At 38.0% G+C, this 24,701-nt stretch overlaps 1 protein-coding gene across 3 annotated transcripts in view; it reads left to right on the forward strand.

Annotated features, from left to right (window-relative positions):
- Nucleotides 1–24,701, forward strand: part of LOC109404819 (LIM/homeobox protein Lhx3) — a 183,345-nt gene that overhangs the window by 25,971 nt on the left and 132,673 nt on the right. The gene's annotated exons all lie outside the window — the stretch shown is intronic.

The raw sequence follows: 24,701 nt of genomic DNA on the forward strand, positions 1-24,701 counted from the left end.
GACAAGACACAAGAGACCCAACAGCGGTGGTTTGATAGCCCATCGGCCGGAGAAATACTCTTCTACCAACCACCAAACCGCCCCCCCCCCCTTCGGGGAACCAGTGAACCAGGCGTCCAGCATCCGACGGCTTTGGGCCGTCCTAACATCAGGATTGTGTAGGCTAGGCAGCCCCTGGGATGAGACGAAGGTAAGTCTGCATGCCTCTTTTCTAGCCTTGGCAAAACCCTAACTTATAGTATCCGAAATTGCATGTCTCCTTTGCGCTCGAAAGTGGTTGAGAACTACTGGTAATGAAAAGAGCATGTCCGACCCTCCTATTCAGACATGTGTTTTTTGGAGTTCACTACCACATTTAGTGAAGAGCACCAGGTTTAGCCGGGTTAAATATCTTGTAATTCCTTGGGGGTTCCCTTATGCGCATAGCCCTCTGATACGAACTCCTTCATATGTAGAACCAGTGACCTTGTCTAGCGTAGTTGGGTTCACATGGTGATTTCACTCGCCTCTTCTTTCAGCTGCTCCATGAAGACTCCGAAAGCTCGATTCAAAGCGTAGGTCGTAGGCATGATCTTCTTGAATCGAACCCACTATAGCTTGAAGTAAGCATGTGGCCTGTGCACCCTTTAATGTGGTCTTGCTCTTTTCCACGGGAAATTCGACGTTTACGAGTAATGAGGTACATACCCGTTTTCAAATTTCTTGAAGAATTATTTAAAGTGCTGAAATCTACAAATATTGATATTAAATTTGAAGACCAAAATCTACCAATTCCTGAACCATGCATTTCACTCCAATCTTTCCCAACGAAAAGCAAATTTGTTTTTCATTTTGGCCACCTTTCGGCAGCCACGTGCTTGCCACACTCATTAGCTTCCGGGCTTGTTTGGTTTCACTCAAGTACGGCACACCGCACGCACAAATCGCACCGGAAGGGAACAGTTCACACTCTCTTTCTATTGCCATCACCACTCCCGAAAGCAATAACAGGAAGCAATAGATTGACTGCTTGCTGGTACCTACGAGGAAAAACTTGTTAGCCTACCCTCTGGCCAACAGTACGGGCCGGTGGCTCATGTGAAAACCACAACCCTAGTTAATTGAATGCGTAAATCGCAGTTTAACTAGTTTCCGATAGTTTTTCTGCCAATGCATAGAACCGAAGCCGTACCCGTGTGGACGAAGGGCCGTCAACAGGTCCAAACTGCCTGCTTTGAGCGAACCGCAATTTTTTCAAACCATAACAAAAAAAAAATCACAATTTTCCCACCGAAGCCAAACTGGTTTCGAGTGGCACCGCATGTACCAGATTGTAATTGTTTCGCATGTTATTCGATTCTTTGGAGAATTGTGCCCCGAGGTTACAATTATACCGGCGGTGGTGGCGTGCTCTGAAAAAGTGGGAAAACTTTTCTTCTTCGTCAGTATAGTGTTCATTCGATCAACCCCTCCCATGCATGTGGGTTTACCGAATATGTTTCGGTTCAATGCGCCGCGCGAGTCAACAAAACTGCTACACTCCACAACGAGGATGATTGACTGACTGACTGATGATTAGGGCGTAGTGGTCTTGTGGTAAAAAGTGAACATCAACAATGGGGTAAATGTTATTTTGTATGCAGTGGCCGTTAGCAGTTTTATGGTTTTTAGCAGCCACGTGACATACAAGTGGCGACTTGATGGACGATGTACTGTTTTAACGATTCCAAACTATCAGGTTTCCATGCGTATCTTCATTTTGAAAATTACAGAAACTTTTAACAATGTTACATTACGAATAAGTGTGTATTCAAGTTGCAAGTTAGGACGCAATAAGTGAAGTACTAGATTGAAAGTAGTGAGCTGGATTTGATCATTGATTGGTTGATGGGTTGATGATCAATTCTCCATTTCTGCAATGAAGTTGAAGTTGCAAGAAATAAATAATAAAACAACACAATTACCCAAACTTTTGCTCAAACAGTCTCAAATTACTCAATAAATCATAATACCCATGCATTATTTCATTGCAGAAATGGAGAATTGATCACCATACAAAAATCCAGCTCACTACTTTCAATCTACTACTTCATTGATTGTGTCCTATTTGCATCTTATTCTTGGCGTAGTGTCTAGAGTGCTTTGGATCCTACTTCGCAACTTTTCTTGCTAATTGGCCTTATCTGCTTCATGTCCATATCCATATGTTACAGATACGAAGACATAATATGCCCAAGGTAGTCAATGAAATTTTCAAATTCCTTTTCGTAAATAACTTGGAACAATTGAGAATCACCCTCAGCTTAGTCTAGAGTCGAATAACCGCGCTTTTAGCGCTTCGGCAAAATGAGGTTATGCAGCTAATTGATGAAAATTATGCAATCCAATGTATCAAAACAAGCAAATGTGTCAAAACATCAAAACTTTTCCCAATGTTCAAAACGTGGCAACTTTTTAAATAAGTTTGAAGCATTAAGGGGTTCTATATGTTGAGGTCGACACAAATCGATTTTTTTTTAATTCTTTTATATTAAAGTATGGGTTCTTAAGTATGCTGTGTCAAATTTCCATAGAGATCCAAGCAGTACAAGCAAAGACATAGCGTTTTGCGCCTTGCTCCCTTACGGGCGCGTAGTTCAAACTTGAAACTTTAAACGCGGTTATCTCGGAATTATGTTTGTCCAAAAACGTCGATGCGGTGGCTACGATTGCGGAAACAGTTCTCAACCGATTTCAACCAATTTTTTTGTGTCTTCGCTATTCATGTGTAGTGCCCTTGAACAATCAAAACTATTCGAAAAAAAAGTTCATATCAGTGTTATGGTTTTTTTTCATACATGTTTTTCATGAAAAAAGTGATTTTTTTTTTGAAAAAATCGTCCCCATTTGAAAACTAAAAACATTTTTTAATATTCTGATCGTTCAAGGACACCACAAGATCCTATAGTAACGGTTTTCTTTTGGGTTTGTGCTTTCAGTTGAGCCGTTCGACTGTAAGCATAGTTACGGCAAACCTCTTTAAAGAAAACACGTTTGACAGAAAATGTTATAACTTTGGTGATTAGCACACATTTTACATATTAAATATTGTACTATGTATGACATAAAATGAGAATTTGACAAAATAAGGTTACATATTTTTACAAAAGTTCAAGCTTTTCCTTGTTTTCACGCACCTCAATATTTATAATTACTTCATATATTGTTGATAAATGTTCAAACTTTAATTCGATTCAGATCACTGGTTTCGGAGATATGACAGTCCAATAATTAGTTGTTTAAAATATAGTGTTTTACCAATTTGTACCAATTCGTACCAATAATGCACATAAAATAGGTTGACAAACAGTCAAAATTTGAGAATTGTTGATTCACTCTATGAAAAATTACAGCTTGTTAAACTTTTTGGTGAGAGAAATGAAATTACCTAGGCCAAAAATTTTGGCCATCCCCTGTATAACACGGTACCAAGAGAAAGTGTGTCTGAACCGTTATTAACACCAATCCATCCTTGAAACATTTTTGGCTATTGTAAATCGACTGAACAATCCATATCTCCGTTGTTTCTAAATCGATTTTCTTTTTTTTTTCATCAAAAATGTCTATAGTTTATCAACGTACAGCAATAAATGTCATTGGTTGGAATGGTCCTGGAATTATTCCGAAGTGTCGTTGGATGGGGTAGGTTTACACCCGGGGTTATGATTCGCACTACGTGTCCAGCCCACTAAAGTCCGCCGTATTTTATACGTTTCACAATATTCGCTTCTTGTACACTTGGTACAACGCGTGATAAATGCGTTTGTGTCACACACCATTTTCTTATTTCCCACAGCGTGCCGTATTGTCTACAGCACTTTGCGCTCAAAAGCTCCGAAAACTTTTTTGGTCTACCTTTTTTAAGAACAAACGTCTTGAAATCCCGCTTCAACAGTGCATCAGAACTTCAGATGCACAAATCTTAAGAAGCATGCTTCAAACAACAGTGTATTTTATTATTCTGTTCTTGCTCACTTGTAATAAGCTTCAAATAAGAAGATCAGGTGCGCTGGTTTTGTTTACGAAGAGATTTGTGCACTCGAAATCGTGAGTAGGTTCCAAAGTCGGCCATTGTGGCGGCCATTTTGGGATTCTAACAAGTCTGTCCTTAACGTCCACGCCTTTTAACTGTAAAAGGGTACCGGAAGAATCAGCGTCTTATATACTATCGTTCTACGCATAATTGTTCCATGTTCAATGGAAATCCCTACGTACATGGAACAACTATGCGTAGAACGGCAGAAGAGAACAAATTTCGCTTGCGTTTGCTAGTTAACGTTGAAGGCTTCATCATTGACACAACCGTCATCATCAAAAATTCTAAAGCAGTTTTCTCGCTCAAAACTTGAATATGTATTGAAAATGTATTCACTGTAATCCTTTCTGCATCCGTAATACAGTGAATACATTTTCATTGCGGAAATTTAAGCCCTGAGCGAGAAAACTGCTTTCGAATTTTCAATCATGACGATTATGTCAATGACGAATCCTTCAACCTTAAAATACTATTACTCCGTCTTTGGCCAGAGGCCGAACAGACTGAACATTACTAATATTAGACAACGGACAACACACACATTTGACGAAAAGTTTTCCCCGACTGGAGCGGGAATCGAACCCGCTCACCGAGGCTTACGAGACACCTAAACGGCTGACGCCGCTAACCGCTTGACCACGAAGCTGGACCCACCTACGGGACCTAACCTGGTTACGCAATCCATAAAACGCCCTATTCGCAGCTGACATACACCTTTTCACTTCACGGAAAACGTCATTGTTACAAGTGTTCCAAGATAAACAAATCCTTCTGCAACTTCAAATACATCCCCATCAATCACTATCTCAAGAATTGTCCCATGGATTCCTTCACAAAGTCTTTAAAAAGAATCCTTTCGGAAGTTTTTTTTTAGAACATTCGTCATGGTTTTTTTTAATTACTCTAGAGTAAAATTTAGCACTATTCCTAGCGGATCCTTCAAAAATTTCTGCAAGAACTCCTCTAGAAAACCTTCTGTGAGTTTCCTCAGAAATTCCTCTATCAATTCTGTAAAATTCCGTACAAAAATTCTTTCAGGAAAGCATCCTCGGATTTCTTGAGAAATGCTTTCAGCGATCCTTCAGAAAATCAATAGGATTGCTTAAGAAAAAATGATTTTTCTAGAAAATCTTTCAGAGACTCCTTTAGGATTTTTTTTTCAAAGTTTCTTACTTAAGAAATTTCCCTGGAGATGTCTTTATTTAGATACCTTCAAAAACTTGTCCCAGGATTCCATCAAGAGATCATTTATGAATTGCTTACCTTCAGAAATTCCTTTTCTCCCGAAATTTATTCAGGAATACTTTTATGTAAATTTCCATGAGTTCCTCCTGAAACTCCGCCAGGGATTACTTCAGATATACATCTAGGGATTCGTTTAAGAAACCTTTACAGAGATTCCTTTACAAATTTCTACAGGAACTTTTTTAGAAGTCTATCAAAGATTCTTTCGTAAATTTTTCCAGAGGTTTCATCGAAAAATCTACCCGAGATTCATTAAGAAATTCGGCCAGGCAGCTCACCAGAGATTTGTTCAGGAATTGCTTTAAGAATTCCATTGAAAGTTCCCGCCAGAACGTGCCCAGGGACTTGTACAGGGATTCATCCAGAAAATCCTGCAGCAATTGTTCCTTGTAAATCTCCATAAATAAGGGCTGGGACAAGCGGTTAGCGGCGCCGTTTAGGTGTCTCGTAAACCTCGGAGTGTGGGTTCAATTTCCACTCCAGTGTGGGAAAACTTCTCGACAAACGAAAAAAACCTCCACTGGGCCACTGTTATAAGTGTTGTCCATTGTCGAATGTTAGTTATGTAGAGGCTGCTAGGTCGAAGACGGAGAAATTGCACAAGGAACCAATGAATAGGGCTTGGGACTAGCTTACTATTCTTAATGTACACAGTTCGAGAGCTCTCAACTTTAATAAGATCAATAACGGCGCCGGCCACGTCCTTACGGTCATCGAGGATGGGAGGGAATGTTAGTAAGACAAACGTTGTTATAAAGACCGCGAATCTCTGCATCTCCACGTTTGGATTTTTTTGTTAGTAGGGTAAGGTACATTGTCAGTCCGGGAATCACCTATGGTTGGTGATATGATTTGACAATGGATCAATATACACAAACCGCCGTTAACAACCGACCACTTTTCGACGCAAAAACTAGCCAAAAAGAAAATTCTATCGCGCGTCTCCACTCCACTAGGGAGCAGAAACCTTTAGTCTATTCCACACAGAAATACACTGAACACGACTCACTTGTCGGCGCCCGGATTTTTTCCTCGACCGGCGAACCCGAACTAACATTTTTTGTGTAAATGCAAAAAATGAAAGAAAATATTTATTATCAACTAAAAGTGTATTGGGAACTAGCGCCGACGGGAAGCGAAAAATTCGGAATCGACTCGAGCCACGACGCGTCCACCGCACACTCTGAAATGCGCGCGAAACAGAGGCCAGAAAAATGAACGACGACGACGTGAACAGTAATCGAACCATCCCTTCCGAAGCTCCTCGCGAACATCTCGCACTGAAAAAAAAAATTAAAAAAATCACTTCCTGCTTGTTTTTATTTCTTTCAGATATTCCTCTGACGATTCATTTAAAAGTTCTTCCTGAGATATTTTAAGAAATTTTACTATAGATTTCTTTAAAAATACCTTCAGAGATTCTTCCAGAAATTCTCGCTTGGATTTTGGCTGATTATTCATGCAGCAATTAATTGAAAAGTATCTTCACATTATTTTTCAGAGTTTTTTTTTCTCTAACAGTTCTTTCGTGGGATTTTTCAGAAGTTCAACAAAAAATATCTCAAAAAACCAAACATATATTTTATTGGAAGTTATTCTTAGACTTCCTCCAAGAATTCCATTAGAAATTTCTTCTGGGATTCCTGCTGAAAATCCAAGACGATTTTATTTTGGAAATTCCTGCTGTGGCTTCGCCAGAAATATCTTTTGATGTTCCTTCAAAGATTCATGTAGGAATTGTTTCAGATATTGCTCTAGGGATTTTATTTTTCAGATGTTCTTCCAGAAATTGCCCAAAAATGCTTGGAAGAATTCTTGAAAGAATCTCTGAATAGTATTGTAAAGATATTCCTGGATAATTGTCTGAAGGAAACCATTCTTAAAAATCTCCTTGTTAAGGGGCCATTAGACTGTTTGTCATAATGACAAATATTTGCCATGGTAGTCCAACATTTATCCGAGGTTGGCATGATTTACGTTGTGTTGGTCATTTGTTGGGCTTGTTTGGCCAAATATTTGTCATGTCTAATAAGACCTTTACAACCCAACACACATTTTTGCTGTACAAAAGTGGAACAAACCACTCTTAAGCAAACTTTAGCTTAAGAAACTATTATTCAGCTAGTAATGTTACTTGGGAACTTTGGAGATTCCTAAAAGAAATTCTTGAAAATTTCCTGGACAGATTCTTGGACAAAATTCTCTGGGTACTTTAGTCAACCAGTAGTCGTATAAGATGTTGCATAAGATGATAATGTGGAGGCCATATGCGTACATGCCTCAATTTAGGCGCATGAAAAATGTACGCATCGCCTCGACATTAACATCTTATGCAACATCTTATACGACCACTGATTGACTGGGTACCTGAAGAAACTTCTTAAGATTCCTAAAAAAAGATCATGTGAAACTTCTTAAGAAACTCTGAACGTTATTTCAAGGAAAAATTGCTTAAGATATTTCTGAGAGAAGTCCTGCAGGGACATTTTTTTCAGGGATAATTACATCAAAATCCATGAACTGAAGAAAATGAAGAAAAAATTGAATTTTTTTAAAGGAAAACCCGAAAGAACAGGAGAGCAGCCAAGGGCTAAAGGTCTCGACAATATTGCTAAATCAATCAATCAATCAGAATACGAGAACCCTTTGCAGGTATTATTAGAACAATGCGTGTTATCAGTTTTGTACCTTTTAATTCCGCCCTATTTTGCAATAGAGTTAATAAACTATAGAGGACGAATGTCACTGCTGGCACGGTAAAGGCTGGGTATGCTGCGCAATTCAGATCCCATTGTGATCCACTAGCCTCTGCCCAGCAACTCCTATTCCTACCTCCTCGCGGTACCGGCCGGAAACTATGAGCATTTTTAGGGAAGATCGGGTAACCAACCCCGGTGAGAACTTTGGTTGTAGGCTGACAGGGAAGGGGGGAGTTTGCTTCGGCAAACCTGAGCGTCTGTTCTCCAGGAGGAGCGGCTCACAACAGCGTCTGATCCCCATGTTAGGGGTGGCTGACCTACGTCCGAGTGCCAGGGAAGGACTCTAAGCTCAACTATGCACTATGGTCCTCCGGAAGTAGGGGGTTGGTGTCAGCCCCTACGAGCCAGCCATAAAAAACCATTGTAACGGAAAATCGGCAACAGAATAATACGAACCGAGACCATCGGCAACGATCCCAGCGAACAAAAAGGACTTGCGATTGGAAACTCGGTACGTGGAACTGCCGATCTCTCAACTTAATTGGGAGCACCCGCATACTCGCCGATCTACTGAAGGACCGCGGGTTCGGCATCGTAGCGCTGCAAGAGGTGTGTTGGACAGGTGCGAAGGTGTAGAGGTAATCATACCATCTTTCAGAGCTGCGGCAACACACGCGAGCTGGGAACAGCTTTCATCGTGATGGGTGATATGCAGAGGCGCGTGATCGGTTGGTGACCGATCGACGAAAGAATGTGCAGGTTGAGGATCAAAGGCCGATGAGGCCATGAGGAGGAATTCAGACCGACGATTGGTAAGTTCAGCGCCTACCAGCAGACGAACGAAAACGGCCTAAGTACGACTCATTGATTTCGCCGCCTCAAATATGGATTGATAAATCTATGCTGCGTAGGAAGCTTTCTAATAAGTTCAGTACATTTGATAAAAATAGACCAAGTGCTCCAAGGTGCGTCTATTAAGAGCTCCTTTTACCGGTAACACCCGTATAACTTTCAGAACGGACAGTTATATCTTATAGGTGATTCATACTGGCTGATAGCGTGTCAGTTCTACATGAAAACTACACAATCTCTTGCCGTTGATCAGCACCGGGCGAGGTGAAAACTTGAGCAGCTATATGTTGACACTACCCTAGTCAGCCAGCCAGCCAGCCGGAGCCTGATGATTGTTGGTTGGGCCGAGGCACAATTTGGAACGTACGTCACCACAAAAAGCTACCGGTTTCGGCAACGGTACGGAACAAGCAAGCATCAGCGCACTTGACGCGTCTGGTTGTTTCAGGTGATACACGGCCCAAGTGGGTGTTCTAGATACATTGAGCTGTCACAACAACCGAGAAAAACTTTGATTGATCGGTTTATCTATTGACTCCTATTTGTTCAATTAGATTTCTTTATAAATATTGATTATTGTACCGTAGGGTACCGAAACAATGTAAATTGAATTCATATGTAGATTGTTTAAATTAAAATTCGAAGCCTGTCTGGTCTGGAGGTATAGAGGCTACGAAAGGACACTGGCGCCATAGTGTTTGCTTGATTAAGGTTTTGAATGCTTATCGAAACATGCTTGCTCGCAGAGAGCCATATCGAAGACAGAATATCTAATCACTTGTCTCCGATGGTTGATTGATGGTTTCTGAATGTTTTGGCTGTATGTACCTACATCGAATTATTGTATTGGCTAGTCGTCCCCGGAGAGTGCGCCTCAATTTGGACAGTGACATCTAAATGCACGGGATGAGTGCTGGAAAGTTGGAAAGCGATAGCGACGCCCCGTGGGAAATAATGGCTTTTAAAGCCTTTTGAACGTATAATTTAATCCCGGTAATTTGGCCGGTGATGAATTAATTGCTCGCAATTGGGCTGTGCGATGATTGAGCTGAGTGGCCGAGAGTGCTTTCGTCGTCAGTTCGGAGTTGGCTTTATTGGATCTATCTCTACGACGCGTCGATAAAAGTGTATTGTTTGATTTATGGCATTCTAAATCCGAAGGTAATTGGAGTGGTCTGTCACGATAGTGTGACGGTTGATTTTTGGTATTGAATTGACGGACTATAGAGCTGGCGCAGTATAAAAAAACTAGTCAACCCTTTAACGTTTATGTATTATCCAATTCAATTCTGTATTCGAGGTATCATAAGTGAAACATAGGCGGACAACAACTTCAATTAAGTTCGATTTTAATATATTATAGCTGGTATAAAATAAAAACAATCAAACAAACAGCGTTACTCAATATTTTACTAACGGCGCATCCAGTATGCTCTGTTACCTTGACATTAAATTTTGCCCAAACCGCAGACATTTAGGAAATTCCCATTCAACGAAAACTTGACTTTGCCCCACATTACTCAGTTTTGTCTTGTATGTGGCTTAGCGCGGCTAATCCGGGCCTAACGCTTTGCCTCTGTCACTCTGACTGGGCACGGGGTGTGAATGCAATGAAGGGATTAGTCCAAACGTGATATGGTCAGAAATGGCATACGAATGGATTACCGTTGACCAAGTGGAGGTGATAGGCGCAATACCGGAGAAGGTGGTTTTATCCAAAGTAGCGATATCACTCGTGGCTGAGCGTGCGATACAATGGGCTTCCCAAGTTCGGTACGGGAAGCGTCGTCGTGTGCACCGTTTAGAGAGGTTGTGAAATATTTTACCTAAGTCTGGGCTTGTTGAGTCTTTCTTTAGTAAGCAAATAATGCTACCGGAATTTGGAAGACCGTTCATCCGCTCAGGTTATTATCAGCAGCATTACGCTGCGCCACACCACTTTCGTTTAAACCGTGCTTAAACAATGTATCAAATATTGTATCGTTAGTTTGTACTTGAACCGGAGCACAGTTGTTTGATTAGAGATAAAAGAAACGTTGCTAGTGGGACTGAGTGCAGTGGTTTCTTTTCTGAACTGAACAAGCACTGTGTTATGCACGTTTATCAATGGATTAGCCAAGTAGCTACTTTACAGCTAAAACAACACACTTGTGCTCAACGGTCGCCAGAAGTAAGCCGATCGGTACACACACGTGTGTTGAACATGGCTCGACTTTAAATTTCTTCCGTATATACTCCGAGTCGGATTTTATCGTGACGTACTTAACAGATGCTCCCTAAGGTCAAAGCAAAATAGGTAGAATAAACAAATTCCACGTTATAATTATTTTGTTCCACTTTTGCTTTCTCCATGTTCAATAACATTTACTACTTGATATACTTTTTGGCGAAGTTAGAACAGCAGTACTGTTTTGGTATTTATTGTAATCGATCTAATGTTTTCGCGTGTAAAGATACGTCATTTGTGTAAAATTCATCTAAAAGTATTGGAAGGCATACAAAACGAAGTTCCATGTAACGGAAACATTGTTCGTCCGGTCGCAAATTGCAGCGCATGCAATATCCGTCGTTTTAGATAGGATGACTTTGGGTATTATCGACAGGATTGTTCTATTCGTCTTGAGGGTTTTTTCGGCCAAATTGCCTGAAACATCCCGGTCAATCAGCGAGAGATTTTCGATATCGATGGATATCGATTTGTATTGAATCGATGGTGAACACTATCGTCAGATAAAGCACTATAAAGGAAATCCGAATCTGGTTGATAGGGATGCTCACGCAGAAATGACGCTTGTTTAAAACAATAAAACGCATGATTGATTTACAAACTGAGAATTCACTTATTCCAAAGTTGTATTTCTTTGTTCTTACTTAGAGTTTATCGATAAAAACAACCCATTATCATGATTTCATGTTAGAAACTTCAATAGTTTCTACTAAATGAAGTTCACAATCTTCCTATAACTTTCGAACTGTTCGTCCAATCAAGTGAGTGATTGTTTTTGGGATATATAAATGTGTTGGAAATAACATAATGTTGTTGATGGAGCATCAACAATAACTTATGAAAATAGCGCATCTTCTTACATATTGAGAGACTCATGAAGTTAAATTCCGAATATCTCGAAAACGGTTGTTTTCAGAAAGGTTATTACAGTAGACGTTCGGTCAGTGCAAGCGGTTTAACTGCAATGCTTTTTAACTGCAAGCACCTCCAAATGTCAAAATGGTGCGCCATGTTAGCCCAAATGAACAGACGGATGAAGTTCACGTTCATTTAACGTCAGTTGATGGTTTGTTGATACTGTCAGGCGTTCCAGTTATCGGATTTTTGTTCTTTGATACCCAACTAAAATTTGAAAACGGTCTGATAAAAAGTTCTAATCCTTTTTTCGCGTTGTTTACACGATATATGGTCGAATAGTAAATCATATTTTTTGTGGTTAAGCCCAAATCAGACTCAATGCGCAATTACACACCGTTTGAACCTCTCGGCTCGTCAGAGCTCGTCTATTGGTTTATCTTCCAGTCATGTTCATTCTATTGCAACCATATCACGGCGACTCCGTACAATCCCGCAGCGCCCGAACACACTGACGTATATTAACATGACAGTATCGTGATTCCATGTCCGGTGCGTTTGTTGAGCTGTGATAGCATCTGACATCCGACCACCATATTGGGAAGGCTTGTTACCACATCCACCGACAACTAGAAGGATGTTGTCGCCAATTTTGTTGCCCACCGTTACCGAAATGCGATAAGTTAGGTCCGAAAGATAAACTGGCGTTGTATCTTTTGGTGGCATCTTTCGAGAAGGAAAACACTGATCGGCACTTAGTTCTTTTTTCTTCGGTTAGACGACAGATAGTGTCCATTTGTATAGATGTGGGAAACATTAGGCTGCCGGAAAAGACTACTTTATTTCTCTTATCACGCTACTGTTTCTTAGTTCGGGTGTACCCAAAATCACAGTTCCCAGTAATAATATGAGAGAAAGTTCTCAGAAGCCTATCTTAATGACTCCTTGCATTTTGATGATGTCTTTGAATACCGATACTACCATTACTCTGAAAATATCGATGCATGGACCCAGCTAAGATTTCTATCAACTTCCTCTTTTTGGGCTTTATTACCACGAAACCCTAGGTTTCCCTCTGCTGCGGTGTCCTGTCGCTCCAATAAAGATTCAGTTGTGAGGCTACCAGGTTCAAATTATAAAATATATAAAGCATTACTATTAGCACCCCAATGGCGATGTTGCAAGTACCGAAGGTGGTGTGGTAACAGATATATGAGTACGTGCACAGGACAAAAGACTTCCGGCCCCTGATCTCTAAGAGATTGAGGAGGAGGTTGGCCGGTTGACAAACAACAAAGCCGCTGGAGCAGATCAACTACCAAGCGAGCTTCTAAATACGGTGTTCATCGATTTATAATCAGCGTATGATACAATCGATCGAGACCAGCTATGGCAGATTATGCACGAATACGGATTCCCGGATAAACTGATACGATTAATCAAGGCGACGATGGATCGAGTGATGTGCATAGTTCGAGTATCAGGGACACGGCAAGGTGATGGTCATTCATGCTTGCTGTTCAACATTGCTTTAGAGGGTGTAATTAGGAGAGCGGGGATAAACACGGAACGGTTTCCACGTAGTCCGTTCAGCTGCTTGGTTTCGTTGATGATATAGCTCGTAAATTTGATGTTTTGCATCGAGAAGTTACATCCAACTAAAACCAATTAGTATTATATAGTAAAACCTGTAGGAGTATTTTTATGGGATGAGTGCGACATTGTTTCTTTCATATAATAACCTTGTACTGTAGTTCTTAGATTAATACTATCCAGTTGGATATATGGCACACCCCGAAACACTTCCCCTTGGATAAAAGTAGAATTTTCACAGTTTATTTTCTGACTGAGAAACGATAAGCTTAGAACATGAGTTATTACGAGTTTATCCGACATAAGCGTGGTTTAAAAATTATTCATACCCGATAGATAATTAAATTTAATACTCAAACATACAATAAAGATAGATACAGAGAAAGATGCGAACTTTTGCCCTGCATTACTCTACCTTCTCTTCACTCTAAAATGTCCACGTTGTATATTCGTTTTATTCATAAATTTTAACTAATGCTAATTCTTGACAAAAGTGTGGAAAGTTGGCATCTAAAGACCGATGGGATGAAAAGCTGCGAAGAGCGTAGAGGACATGGAATTCAGCTTGGCTTTCTCTTCAACAGAATTGTAGAGTTGGTCAGCGCACCCTGTCTAGTGGGAAGGTTCAAATCTCGCTGGGAATACGTGGACTTTTCGCAATTGTTCCGTTTCAGTTTACTACTTTGTCTTTCCTACATATGTTGTGTTTATGAACTTCAAGCTTTAACGTTTACCAATTCACTATTGGCATCAGCGTCACCATCAGACATTTAAAATCATTTAAGAACAAAAAGTAACAAATGTTTTGCATAAAAATGTATGTTTTCACTGTATTCCACATAATGCAATGAATGAAACCAATCAATAAATACCACTTCCCTCGAAGTAATTAAAAATTACGAAACAAATTGATTTCCCCGTCCGGCACATTACATACACGCAGGTTCATAAATCAGCGAGTAGGAAAGCCAGAGCGTGAAACATGCAAACTACAAATTCATCCATCCGGTGTGCAAGCAGCACCAGCAGTAGCAGCAGACAGGGGCAGGGAAAACACCAACCCATTTGAAAGCACCCAACCTTAAAAAAGGACACGAGACTAGCTGACGTCGTGTCGTGCCGCTGCTATGCCGACCTCGCTTGTGGGCACAACGCATTACGAGCCGGATGACGTGCGTGGTTCATGCATAAAGTTCCATTTAACCGTACAAAATACCATCTGTGGTGGTTATTTATGCCGATAATGATATCCTAATGTACGGCTCGTGGCTTAATCTGGTAAGCTCTAGGTTGGGTGGGATTCAAGAGGGTTTCGTGTTTGTATAGGGATTCCGCGTTTTTTTTTTCATTAAATAAGGGTGGGTGGTGGATCAATGGATGCTCGATTCGAATGGTTCGTGGGTTTGATTGATACGCAACGAGAGGTAGCGGAACGGATGTAATATGTCATTGAGATCGTTTAGTCAATGAGGTCCATGAAACGAGTGAAGATTTGTTCGGACGAAACAAAAGCTATTCATTTGACGTGCTATTATGTGTGTACCTTATGTTATTTTTTTTTTCTTTTTTTTTCAATTTCAATTGATCGCATTGCGTTCAGTATATCTATGAGAAATGCATGAATTGAGAAATTAAAGCCATCTGATAGGACTTATCACTCATTTTAGCTTTTTGCAAAAGTTTAAATACTTTGTTTAAAATTTCGTCTATAATAAACCATAACTTTGGGGCCCATATAGCTAAAGCTGTAAAGGCGTGGGTGTATTCAGCATGACCATGCTGAGGGAAATGGGTTCAAATTCTGGTCGGTCCAGGAACTTTTCGTAATGATAATGTCTTGGCTTCCTTGGGAATTAGGGTGGTGCATAATTGATCTGATAAACGCCGCTTTTCATACAAAATTGCCAACTTTGAGATGCAAATTTGGTTTACACGGATGCCATGGTCTCGGAGAAATGAGCAAGAACGAAATGAAAAGGTCAATCGTTGACAGAGATGCCAGATGATTTTTGGAAAAATCTGTACCACTTTTTACAAAAATCTGTATCTCATACAAATTCCTGAGGAAAAAACTGTATCCCATTTAAAGATTAACAACCTAGCTCAAAAATCTGTATTCCATAGAAAACGTAATCTGTACTGATGTATGTATGTATGTAGGTAGCCACCATCCTAGCTTGAGTCTTGCTCTGCATGCAGTTCCACTTAACAGTGAAGAATAAATTTCATTACCGCTCTGAATTCAACATACCGCTGTATGAAGGGCCAAAAGGGGGTGTGGTGGGCCCGTAAGTAGAGACACTTACGCGAAATCCGCGGGTTTCTAAGAATCTCCCTCCAACAGTATGATCCAACAGGGTGAATAATGAGATTCACATCACTTGTCAAGCTTTCTACGGGATGGTTTGTCACAAGAAGGGCGCGTCAAATCCATTGCAACTGTTGGGATAGAAGAACCCATCTACAAGGATGTTATAGTATCTTCTCACCTCACTTCGGCTGGCAATCCACTCCGTCGTACAGTTACAACTTCAATGATGCCCTGATGCTCCCTCTCTACCCCATATAGTCATATAGTTACATAGTTATATAGTTATACAGTTATAAAATCATATAGTTATATAGTTATATAGTTATACAGTCATATAGTTATATATTTTTATAGTAGTATAATTATGTAGTATAATTCAATATGATGAAATATAATGTTGCAATGTTATTCAATAAATAAATAATAATGAAATAAAATGTATATCATGTATCATATGTATATGTATATATATATATATAATGTATATAATGATGCACCCTCCCAACCCCATATAGTTATATATTCCATGTTTCAGTTCAATAAATTAGATGTATTATTATGATAAGATATGATCAATCAACTAAAATAAATGAAATAAAATGTAATGATGTAAAATGTAGCAAAATGAGATATGGTATCAATTTGTAGATAAATTGAATGAATATTATTTGCTGTCGATTCCTTTCGTGATCTGGATGATATGATGGGACATTGTTACATATATATTATTACATATATATACATTAATAATCGGTTAACGCGATAGCTTATATATTATTATGATCAACCCTCTAGCGATCTGTTGTATTTTGTACATCACCATGTGAACAAATCTCGCCATTTGTTCTCAGCATTAGCGCGTTGCTGGCGGTGTTGACCAACCACTCGAATTACGGAAGATAAATAATGTAAAGCCTGTATCCGCAATAATCGGGACAGAGAAATACAGCTGTAACTCTGCAAAAGATACAATAAAAAAGTTTAAATTTGGCCTAACAACGTCTTTGGATGTGTTCATTTTACCTACAAAATTTCGTGTAAAACGGTGCAGTACTTTTTGTTATAACAATGAAGGAGTAGAATGTGCGCCATCGAAATTTGTACAGCCCCTGGTTTTGCTTGTCAGCACTGTAACTTTTGAATTTGGCAAAGGAAATGACTGAAATTTTGAACACAAACCTCCCATTCAACATTTGTTGCATAAGCAAAATTTCAAACAAATCGATGTTCTATCAACAATTTCATAGTCGAAACATGTATTGGGACTGAACGTAATTTTAGCCCCTCAGACGGAAATTAGTAAGCACGCTTTGTTGTTTCGATTGTACTATTGAAAGTACTACACCAATAATCATCAAATTTTTCAGACATGATATACACATAATCAACTACCTTCTGTGAAAATTTCATAAAAATTGGCAGCGAAATTCAAGAGTTATGAATAGGCAAATATCGCACATGAAAAACACGAAAGAATTTCACTAACAATCACCCCTATCAACACTTGTAACTTTCAAACGAATTGATCAAAGTTGATGAAATTTTGCAAGAAAGTGTCTCTATAAGTATCATAACTGCTAACGAAATTTCATAATTATCATCACAATACTTTGAACTGTAGCACAAAAGAACCATCTATTATGCGAATGAAAATTGGTCATGATTGTACAAAATGCTTAAAACCACGTCTGTTTGTTTTTCATCCACAGTTAAAAGTAATGCATCGATTTTTATGAAATTTTGCACAAATAATAAACATACACTAAGGAGTTCTCAGTCAATTATTTGGCTAATTTTACTGATTCATTACAGAGCTACAGTCGTACTTCTGTGTCCCGATTATTGCGGATACAGGCTTTACTATAATGTATCGTCGAATAATATGATGCAGTAAAAGATAATTATTTGAGAATAATGAATTTAGTTTTCTGGACTCCGCATACCACTGGATGAAGATCTAAAAGTATGGCGGGCTTGTTAGTGATGCGCAACCTGTGAAATGAAGTAAATCTTACATAATGTGGTTCCACACGTCTGATATTAAAATCTGCAGCACTCGTTAAGCTTTCAACTGGATAATGTTTAAGAATTAGTAGCTCATCCAATTCTTTACCACTGTTGGAGTTGAAAAATCCATCCACAAAGACGTTCTACAGTCTTCTCTGTTTACTCTGGCTGGAAACCTCTCTACCGTCCGGCTGTAACTTCACCTGATGCTCCATCCCAACCCCATATATACATAATAATATAAATTATCATGATGAAATAAGTTTATATAAGTATATAATATAATAATGAAATAAAATGTAATGACATTTTCTATAGTGATATTAATTAAGGCATGAATTTGTAGATATTTGTGCATATTTTGTTGAAGTGTTATTTTATGACCTAGATTATGAGGAGAACGTTATTATAGTATCAATGTGAATTTATCCTACTACTGAATGGAGGCCCACAAGGGGATGTGGTGGAATCGTAAATAGACACTTGCGTTAAATATAGAAACTCCGTTCAGCATGATCCAACAATATGAATAATACAGTTCACATCCCTTATAAAGCTTTCTACCGGATGATTTGTCTCGATGAGGGCGCAACCATTCCATTGCAACTGTTGGGATAGAAGGACCCGTCTACAATGATTTTATATTATCTTTTCACCTCACTCCGGTCCCCTCCTAATTCCATATAGTATATACAACCAATAGTATAGTGCGTTGTAATGAAATATTATATTTAAATATGGTCTAATCAATGTTAGAAATATATGAATAATTAATTATAATGAAGTGTAATTTGGTGTAGTGATTCAGGAAAATTTCCTATTTGAAGATAATGAGTAAATGAATAATATCACTGATGAGCCGTTTAACGATCTAGATGATTGAATTATGGCAATGAAATGTCAACGCAGTAAAGTATATGAAACCAATAATTTAATAGATTGCGGGTGAGTACAGTATCTGACAATAAAAGGTAATACCATATGATATTTTTTTTTACGTTATGTATTCATCATACCACTGAATATAGGTCCAATAGCCGATATGTTGAACCTGGAAGAAAAATACAGTCTGCAACTCTCGTGGGGACTGTCCATTAATTATGTTTTAGAGATGAACCAGCCTAGGGCTGAAAATGTCTATAATAAAGAAATAATAATAATAATTAATTATGTAAAGGTTTATGGGGGGTGGGGGTTTGAAAAACTTTACGCCCCCTACAAAAATGTTTGGGTTTTCTTACAAAAACTCTTACCAAGGGGAGTGTCGAAAAATTGCAAAATTTCCCTTACGTAATTAATGAACAACCCTTACTGGTTATTTTGTAAGACTCAGGGCGCTTGAATCCATTATAACTGTTAAAGAATTATTCTACAAGGATGTTGACTTCTACAAGACTATAGTCTTCTAACATTGTTATGGCTGATAATCTACACCGTCGTCCGGGCGTAATTTCGATAATTCACTGGTTCCCCCTCCTTGCCCCATCTATTTATAAAAGTCAACTGAATGACTTATTGCACCAAAATATTTGCTTTTCCCAATTGTATAGACTTTTCAATTATGCTGGCTTGTTCCTGAAAATTAAAGTTTATACTACTACTAACACTAATGCTGCTTCTGCTACTAATATAATTATTATTCACTATCTGTTTTTGTTATTTCAGCACTGATTTTAAATGATAGTAACTTCCTCCCAACCTCCCTCCCATCGGCAAAACTGTAGTTATTAATGCAAACTGCATTTTTATTATTATTATTATTATTTATACATATTTTTTTTAAATTGCCATATAAAAAAAAATAAGTTGCTCGTTACTATCATTTTTTCCATCCCTCCGTTTTTGTTTTATAAACTACTTTCTAACTACTACTACTACTAATACTACTACTACTACTATTACTACTACTACTACTACTGACATTTATTTTAAAAAAATACTTACTACCTTTTGTTTTATAACAATGAGTTAAAATGATAGTAACTATCCCCCCATCCTCCCTCACATCGGTAAAACTATTGTTATTTAATACAAACTTTTTCTTTTTTTTTTATTATTTTTTTTAATTTTAATTTTATATAATTATTAGTAACTGATTCAAATTCATTGGCGTTGCCTTGAAATACTATAAAAAGTTCTTCTAGGCTAGTTTGTTTCTGTGAATTTAACTCGTTACTATCATTTTCTCCCATGTTTTTTTTTTTTTTTTTTTTTTTTATTTTTTTTTTGTTAGTACTACTGCTACTACTACTATTACTACTACTACCACTACTACTACTACTACTACTACTACTGCTACTACTACTACTACTACTACTAATACTACTACTACTCCTAATACTTCTACTACTACTACTACTTTTACTACTACTACTACTACAACTTTTACTGATACTTATTTAAAGTTTACTAACTGCATTTTTTTTTCTTTTAAAAACAACAATGAGTTAAAATGATAGTAACAATCTATAAAACGTAATCTGTACTGATGCCCAAAAATCTGTATATATGGTATCCCTGATCGTCGAGGACCGTGCAGCAGATATGTTATCCCGTAACGTAGGTAGATCACCTTGGAATGGTGCATTACGACGTTTCAATTTCGCTATTTTCCTGCCCAAAAGGGGCACGGTGTGTCTGGTAGAACAAAATTATTTTAAAAAAATCGGTATCGCTAAAACACCCACCAAACGAAAGCTGAAGGTCCCCCCTTTCATTTGAGGCTAAAACAAGAAAGTTCTATCGGCGGTCCTAGAACAATTTTTTTTTTTCAAAAATGTATTACTATAAGACTTGCATTTTCTTCCTTTCAACCTTGAGTGTAACCTAATGGGCCCATCTGAGATCGCTCAAGTGCCCGAACAAGTGTGAAAAAATGTTTAAGGGAGTTGTAATAAAATTTTATCAGTATTCAGGTTTCCCGAGCAAAGTCCAACAACAAAATTACAGCAAACCGAAAGCATTTTATGTATTCAGCAACAAATTGATATCACATTTTGATATCAGTTTATCTTTACTCAATTTAATTTCAAATTTTGTTTTCTATTTGCTGTCATTTTACATTAATGCAAGTGTTTAGTGTTAGAATAGTTTTAACTCTTTTAGGTAAACTATGTAAAGCAATTCTAGGGATATATCATTAGTGCAATTATACTATTGCATTTATGATTTGATATCAATTGAAAAACTCTACATTTTACGATTTTTCATTTTTCTTGCGATGATAACAAAATCAGTTATCAATTTGCTATCATCGATAGCAGGAATTGTTTTCAATTTGCTGTCACAGGAACATTTTTCTGCTCTCATTTTTGATGTTTTAACCGTTAAAACGACCAAAACGACAACAACCTGAGTTATCAAAATTTGCAATATCACAACATCAAAATTAGTTTTCAATTTGCTATCAGACTTTGCTCGGGATATGTGTTAACTATCTTCTCCTTATTGACATGTGGAAGAAGTTATATCGACTGCCATTCTCCTCGTTTTTATCGACAGTGCCACATGTTCGGAAAGTTTTACAGCCGTAGTAGGTCATGACTTGGATGTCAATAACAATAGAACGATCAACAAAGTAGTCCGGATCACCACGTGCCGATATAGGCCGGTATACGATTATGTTGTGCCCTTTTCTGGTGCATACTTGTAAAAGCATTTAACATTTTTCGCTAATTTGAAGGATTGCTGTGTACTCGAAACTTTTAGAGAGACAACTACGACATGGAATCATAAAGTCACCAAGGTGTGCGTGCTGTGTTCGAAGAAGCTTTTTCTGCAACCATTAATACCATCGAAGGTAGTTGATATTCACATATTTAGATATTTATTGTATATGGCTGAGCATAAAAATAATAGACAAAAATAAATCAGAAAAGTCCCAACTTGTTTTTATTTGTATTTGCAGGTTATTAGTATTGTTGAACAACGTTTTCTGAAATATACCAGATATAGAAGTTGGTATTACCCCACGCAATGTATCGCAATTACTCATTAAAAGTTTAATCGTTAAATAATGAGATCATCCCCTTTAGAATTACTCTTTTTAGGTTTTAATATCATTTGAATCTGCTACGCGGAGAATCGATATTTGCTGTAATTATGAAATGTGTAGTGCTGCAGGAACTACAGTTTCTCTTTAATTAAAGGGCAAACGCGGCAGACCTAGTATGTACTACTACCGATGATGCAAAAAGATAGTGCTCGTTGCAGTTCTGCTAAATATGCTAAAGGGAGATTTAATGTTTGCATTGAAAATGTAATCACTGAACTCCATTCTCCTACAGCAATACAGTGAATAGATTTTTAATACTAAAATATCAGTTTTGGACGAGAAAACCACTTTAGATTTTTCCATGATGACGATATGTTAATGACGGCCTTGAGATCAAAAAATCTCGGATTACAATTAGAATATTATAAAAAGTACTTATTTCACCAATAAACTAAATAAAACAACGCAATTTTTATTTTAGTTTTGCCAACAATAATAGGCCCGCCTTTCTCAAATTACGGGTCATGACCCACATGCCCTATAAAAAATACACGCGTTTTAAAGATTTGATTCCAGAAAATATCGAGTTGCGGATTCTGGAAAGTGTATATCGTCTTGTAATTAATTGTAGTATCTTAGCATGCCCTAACATCATGACCTTGAGGACGTTTTTCACTTAAAACAGCTCTGTCAAAAAAATTGGCAATGTTTCTGGATTTTCCAAACGGTTTATTTTCGCATTTAAGTGTTTTTTTTTTCGTTACGAAATATAATCAGTGGAATTCCAAATGTTTAAGTCATGCTTAACTAAATGATTCAATATAGCATTGGTCATAATATCGTGTGATGACCCGCATACATTGGTGCATGATAAAAAAGGACTTGTGTGTTAAACGTTGCCTAGAGATTTGTTGAACTTGTTTATAACTTAAAAGTATCAATTACATGTTCAGTTTGCGGTTTTAGCCAATTCATGGTGTTTGAAACACACAGCCATTCCCTTATATTACAGACAAGAAAACGTAACTCTTAGAGAAAATTCTGGTCTACACCAGGAGGAGCCACGACACTTGCCAACACTGCCAGAGCTAACAGTTGATCGAACATTACTTTAGACCTCCCATTTTGTACCACCCACCCACTACCTTCGAGGGTGCACTGAGACTTGTGCAGTGCAAATTAAAAACGCGACAATCAACCGTGAGATGTACACGGGATTAGACAAAATTGATTAATTTCGAGCCCTGAAGAAGATCCCTACATCTGGATCGAAACGTTGGCGATGAGATAAGAATATCAACGCTTTTCTTTGACTGAAAGCCGAAATCCCCGAGAAATAAGTCAACTTCCCAGAAGAACTTCTACATTTGAATTCATCGTTAAATGCATGTGCCAAGCCCTATCGAAGAGTATTACGTCTGTATGTCTGTGCTTAAATCGTGCATTGCACAATAGAGAAAATAAGTAAATTCGTTAAATAATTGAAATTTTTGTCAAACGCACGCTATAAGGAGGAACACGGTGATATAATAATAATTACAAGTATTAGAGCATGACGCAGTATACATGTAAATTGAAATTTAAACTCATCATTTCCACCTGGTTGAAATTATTACAATTTTTTAAGCATGCCACATAACCACGAAACTGACTACTGTTTGCTGGATTTTTTATTCACACGGGACTATTATGCTTTTGTGGGAAGTGTAATAAAAATCATATAAAAATCTTCCGTCAGAAAGCCATGTTGGCAATGGACAGACTGTTTTTCGTTATTACTTAGTACTTCGAGAAAATACAAAAAATATAACACAATCTCAAAAAAAAAAAAAATGTTCTAGACCCGCCGATAGAACTTTCTCATTTAAGGCTCAAATGAAAGGTGGGACCCTTAGCTTTCGTTTGGTGGGTATTTTAGCGATACCGATTTTTTTTAAATAATGTTGTTCACCAGACACACCGTGGGGAGCATGGACTGAAACTTGATATGTTTTTGCGATGTGTTTTTTTTAATGTTTCGATTTTTCATTGCGAACGATTTCTGTTTTTATTTGTTCATTTGTTTTCAATTTTGTGTTTGTCAAACATTGATTGAGGCAGCCTTCGGCCCCTTCAATATCTTCAATATTGATATGCAGATGTGTATGTTATTTATATTTTTGTTTTTGTTTACTAATATACTTTTTTTTCGGGAATATCAAGGTAAGTTCATTTAACAGATCTGTAAACCATCCAATGTCAACTGCGCTCTAGATTGTCGAATAGAGCTCCTTATAACAATCCCACCCTACTAACAGAAATTCTTTTTCCTTAACGTCTATGGAGATAGTTTGGGAACCCTGTATCTTCAAATAGACGTTAAACTAATATTCCTACCCTTTCCTAGCGATTGTAAGGACGTGGCCAGATATACAATGTAATGCTTGTTTCGACCAACTCTAACACGTAGAAAAGGGCGTTAATCTCAAAAGTTATTTTAGCGACAGTACGTGATAGATTTTTCAAAACATATGAAGCTGAGGATTGTATAGCCACCCACGATGTGTACTATCGCCTATGCTATGCTATGCTATATGGTATCCCTGATCATCGAGGACCGTGCGGATAGTTCGGAAGGTAGCAGCATAGACAATCAATGGAGCACCACCTTCATCGCTAAAGGTGAAACAATTTAGGTGAGCTATGTACCCAGAGAATACAGTGGATCACAGATGAAACCTGGAGGAAGATACCCAAGTAACAATTTTGATTTTATCGAAGTATTATGAATGCTATGATGCCCGAGAAAGACACTTTGGGACAGTTGTTAACCAACCTGGCTGGCCAGTTGAAACGCTGTTCAACGCATTTTTCAAATCTAATAG

This window comes from Aedes albopictus, chromosome 2, assembly GCF_035046485.1.
Source record: "Aedes albopictus strain Foshan chromosome 2, AalbF5, whole genome shotgun sequence".
NCBI lineage: Eukaryota > Metazoa > Arthropoda > Insecta > Diptera > Culicidae > Aedes > Aedes albopictus.